The sequence below is a fragment of the Solea senegalensis genome, unplaced genomic scaffold, assembly GCF_019176455.1.
Source record: "Solea senegalensis isolate Sse05_10M unplaced genomic scaffold, IFAPA_SoseM_1 scf7180000012952, whole genome shotgun sequence".
Taxonomy (NCBI): Eukaryota; Metazoa; Chordata; class Actinopteri; order Pleuronectiformes; family Soleidae; genus Solea; species Solea senegalensis.
Window position 1 is genome coordinate 132 of NW_025320729.1, and position 4,918 is coordinate 5,049.

The following is a 4,918-nucleotide window of genomic DNA, read 5'->3' on the forward strand; positions in this document are numbered from 1 at the left end:
ACTGATGAAGAATGACACAACACCCTGAAATCAGCTGATTGTTCACAGTCAGAAACTCAATCATCACGACTGTAGTCCTTCTAGCTTACTGACAATTGCTTAGAAATGGAGATGAGACCAAGCAAGTCATTCCAGACATGTGCATTTGTTACTGTCATTACGTCCACATGTGTATTGTTACAAAATAATTGCCCTATGGTTAAGTTTATAATTTCACAATAAAATCAATTTCACTCGTTCAGTGAAATGGGTTTCATACCTGAGCTACTAGTGAGTCACTTTAACCGTTATTTTAATCTCAACCTAATTATTTTATTTTATTTTATTTTGGTGTTGATGCCCATCTAACTAATTAATGAACTGGATGACAAAAATGGACTTTATTGGCACATGGGTTCAACTTCAACCACTGGGTTCAATGCAAACTCTTGATCAGAAGAGTGATTACAGTACTGACCAATTTGTTTCTGACTACTCGGCCAAGATGGTTCCAAGGTGTAATGGTTAGCACTCTGGACTCTGAATCCAGCGATCCGAGTTCAAATCTCGGTAGAACCTAGTTTTAAACAATCCTTACAAAATAATTGCCCTATGGTTAAGTTTATAATTTCACAATAAAATCACTTTCACTCGTTCAGTATAATGGGTTTCATACCTGAGCTACTTTGAAGTGAGTCGCTTTAACAATTATTTAAATCTCAACCTATTTTATTTTATTTTATTTTATTTAGTGTTTTGTAATGGTTAGCACTCTTGACTTTGAATCCAATGATCCGAGTTCAAATCTCGGTGGAACCTGATTTTAAACAATCCTTACAAAATAATTGCCCTATGCTTAAGTTTATAATTTCATAATAAAATCAATTTCACTCGTTCAGTAAAATGGGTTTCATACCTGAGCTACTTTGTAGTGAGTCACTTTAACAGTTATTTAAATCTCAACCTATTTTATTTTATTTTTATTTTATTTTAGTGTTGATGCCCATCTAACTAATTAATGAACTGGATGACAAAATGGACTTTAATGGCACAGGGGTTCAACTTCAACCACTGGGTTCAATGCAAACTCTTGATCAGAAGAGTCATTACAGTACTGACCAATTTGTTTCTCACTGCATGGCCAAGAAGGTTCCATGGTGTAATGGTTAGCACTCTTGACTTTGAATCCAGTGATCCGAGTTCAAATCTCGGTGGAACCTGATTTTAAACAATCCTTACAAAATAATTGCCCTATGCTTAAGTTTATAATTTCATAATAAAATCAATTTCACTCGTTCAGTAAAATGGGTTTTATACCTGAGCTACTTTGTAGTGAGTCACTTTAACAGTTATTTAAATCTCAACCTATTTTATTTTATTTTATTTTAGTGTTGATGCCCATCTAACTAATTAATTAACTGGATGACAAAAATGGACTTTGTTGGCACAGGATGGTTCCATGGTGTAATGGTTAGCACTCTGGACTTTGAATCCAGTGATCCGAGTTCAAATCTCGGTGGAACCTGATTTTAAACAATCCTTACAAAATAATTGCCCTATGGTTAAGTTTATAATTTCACACTAAAAATCTATTTCACTCGTTCAGTTAAATGGGTTTCATACCTGAGCTACTTTGTAGTGAGTCACTTTAACCGTTATTTAAATCTCAACCTATTTTATTTTATTTTATTTTAGTGTTGATGCCCATCTAACTAATTAATGAACTGGATGACAAAAATGGACTTTGTTGGCACAGGATGGTTCCATGGTGTAATGGTTAGCACTCTGGACTTTGAATCCAGTGATCCGAGTTCAAATCTCGGTGGAACCTGATTTTAAACAATCCTTACAAAATAATTGCCCTATGGTTAAGTTTATAATTTCACACTAAAAATCTATTTCACTCGTTCAGTGAAATGGGTTTCATACCTGAGCTACTTTGTAGTGAGTCACTTTAACCGTTATTTAAATCTCAACCTATTTTATTTTATTTTATTTTATTTAGTGTTTTGTAATGGTTAGCACTCTTGACTTTGAATCCAGTGATCCGAGTTCAAATCTCGGTGGAACCTGATTTTAAACAATCCTTACAAAATAATTGCCCTATGCTTAAGTTTATAATTTCACAATAAAATCACTTTCACTCGTTCAGTAAAATGGGTTTTATACCTGAGCTACTTTGTAGTGAGTCACTTTAACAGTTATTTAAATCTCAACCTATTTTATTTTATTTTATTTTAGTGTTGATGCCCATCTAACTAATTAATTAACTGGATGACAAAAATGGACTTTGTTGGCACAGGATGGTTCCATGGTGTAATGGTTAGCACTCTGGACTTTGAATCCAGTGATCCGAGTTCAAATCTCGGTGGAACCTCATTTTAAACAATCCTTACAAAATAATTGCCCTATGCTTAAGTTTATAATTTCACAATAAAATCAATTTCACTCGTTCAGTAAAATGGGTTTTATACCTGAGCTACTTTGTAGTGAGTCACTTTAACAGTTATTTAAATCTCAACCTATTTTATTTCATTTTTATTTTATTTTAGTGTTGATGCCCATCTAACTAATTAATGAACTGGATGACAAAATGGACTTTAATGGCACAGGGGTTCAACTTCAACCACTGGGTTCAATGCAAACTCTTGATCAGAACAGTGATTACAGTACTGACCAATTTGTTTCTCACTACATGGCCAATTGGTTCCATGGTGTAATGGTTAGCAGTCTGGACTCTGAATCCAGCGATCCGAGTTCAAATCTCAGTGGAACCTGATTTTAAACAATCCTCAGTATTCACACTTGATAACTGATGAAGAATGACACAACACCCTGAAATCAGCTGATTGTTCACAGTCAGAAACTCAATCATCACGACTGTAGTCCTTCTAGCTTACTGACAATTGCTTAGAAATGGAGATGAGACCAAGCAAGTCATTCCAGACATGTGCATTTGTTACTGTCATTACGTCCACATGTGTATTGTTACAAAATAATTGCCCTATGGTTAAGTTTATAATTTCACAATAAAATCAATTTCACTCGTTCAGTGAAATGGGTTTCATACCTGAGCTACTAGTGAGTCACTTTAACCGTTATTTTAATCTCAACCTAATTATTTTATTTTATTTTATTTTGGTGTTGATGCCCATCTAACTAATTAATGAACTGGATGACAAAAATGGACTTTATTGGCACATGGGTTCAACTTCAACCACTGGGTTCAATGCAAACTCTTGATCAGAAGAGTGATTACAGTACTGACCAATTTGTTTCTGACTACTCGGCCAAGATGGTTCCAAGGTGTAATGGTTAGCACTCTGGACTCTGAATCCAGCGATCCGAGTTCAAATCTCGGTAGAACCTAGTTTTAAACAATCCTTACAAAATAATTGCCCTATGGTTAAGTTTATAATTTCACAATAAAATCACTTTCACTCGTTCAGTATAATGGGTTTCATACCTGAGCTACTTTGAAGTGAGTCGCTTTAACAGTTATTTAAATCTCAACCTATTTTATTTTATTTTATTTTATTTAGTGTTTTGTAATGGTTAGCACTCTTGACTTTGAATCCAATGATCCGAGTTCAAATCTCGGTGGAACCTGATTTTAAACAATCCTTACAAAATAATTGCCCTATGCTTAAGTTTATAATTTCATAATAAAATCAATTTCACTCGTTCAGTAAAATGGGTTTCATACCTGAGCTACTTTGTAGTGAGTCACTTTAACAGTTATTTAAATCTCAACCTATTTTATTTTATTTTTATTTTATTTTAGTGTTGATGCCCATCTAACTAATTAATGAACTGGATGACAAAATGGACTTTAATGGCACAGGGGTTCAACTTCAACCACTGGGTTCAATGCAAACTCTTGATCAGAAGAGTCATTACAGTACTGACCAATTTGTTTCTCACTGCATGGCCAAGAAGGTTCCATGGTGTAATGGTTAGCACTCTTGACTTTGAATCCAGTGATCCGAGTTCAAATCTCGGTGGAACCTGATTTTAAACAATCCTTACAAAATAATTACCCTATGCTTAAGTTTATAATTTCATAATAAAATCAATTTCACTCGTTCAGTGAAATGGGTTTTATACCTGAGCTACTTTGTAGTGAGTCACTTTAACAGTTATTTAAATCTCAACCTATTTTATTTTATTTTATTTTAGTGTTGATGCCCATCTAACTAATTAATTAACTGGATGACAAAAATGGACTTTGTTGGCACAGGATGGTTCCATGGTGTAATGGTTAGCACTCTGGACTTTGAATCCAGTGATCGGAGTTCAAATCTCGGTGGAACCTGATTTTAAACAATCCTTACAAAATAATTACCCTATGCTTAAGTTTATAATTTCATAATAAAATCAATTTCACTCGTTCAGTGAAATGGGTTTCATACCTGAGCTACTTTGTAGTGAGTCACTTTAACAGTTATTTAAATCTCAACCTATTTTATTTTATTTTATTTTAGTGTTGATGCCCATCTAACTAATTAATTAACTGGATGACAAAAATGGACTTTGTTGGCACAGGATGGTTCCATGGTGTAATGGTTAGCACTCTGGACTTTGAATCCAGTGATCCGAGTTCAAATCTCGGTGGAACCTGGTTTTAAACAATCCTTACAAAATAATTGCCCTATGGTTAAGTTTATAATTTCACACTAAAATCTATTTCACTCGTTCAGTGAAATGGGTTTCATACCTGAGCTACTTTGTAGTGAGTCACTTTAACCGTTATTTAAATCTCAACCTATTTTATTTTATTTTATTTTATTTTATTTAGTGTTTTGTAATGGTTAGCACTCTTGACTTTGAATCCAGTGATCCGAGTTCAAATCTCGGTGGAACCTGATTTTAAACAATCCTTACAAAATAATTGCCCTATGCTTAAGTTTATAATTTCATAATAAAATCAATTTCACTC

At 33.8% G+C, this 4,918-nt stretch overlaps 7 non-coding genes across 7 annotated transcripts; all 7 read left to right on the plus strand.

Annotated features, from left to right (window-relative positions):
• Nucleotides 1-1,127: 1,127 nt before the first annotated feature.
• trnaq-uug lies at nt 1,128-1,199 on the plus strand. The gene has a single exon. It is a non-coding gene; the product is annotated as a tRNA-Gln (tRNA).
• A 233-nt stretch (nt 1,200-1,432) lies between these two features.
• On the plus strand, nt 1,433-1,504 carry trnaq-uug. Its single transcript has one exon. It is a non-coding gene; the product is annotated as a tRNA-Gln (tRNA).
• Nucleotides 1,505-1,738: 234 nt separating this feature from the next.
• On the plus strand, nt 1,739-1,810 carry trnaq-uug. The gene has a single exon. It is a non-coding gene; the product is annotated as a tRNA-Gln (tRNA).
• A 474-nt stretch (nt 1,811-2,284) lies between these two features.
• Nucleotides 2,285-2,356, plus strand: trnaq-uug. The gene has a single exon. It is a non-coding gene; the product is annotated as a tRNA-Gln (tRNA).
• Nucleotides 2,357-3,917: 1,561 nt separating this feature from the next.
• Nucleotides 3,918-3,989, plus strand: trnaq-uug. Its single transcript has one exon. It is a non-coding gene; the product is annotated as a tRNA-Gln (tRNA).
• Nucleotides 3,990-4,222: 233 nt separating this feature from the next.
• Nucleotides 4,223-4,294, plus strand: trnaq-uug. Its single transcript has one exon. It is a non-coding gene; the product is annotated as a tRNA-Gln (tRNA).
• Nucleotides 4,295-4,527: 233 nt separating this feature from the next.
• Nucleotides 4,528-4,599, plus strand: trnaq-uug. The gene has a single exon. It is a non-coding gene; the product is annotated as a tRNA-Gln (tRNA).
• The last annotated feature ends 319 nt before the right edge of the window (nt 4,600-4,918 follow it).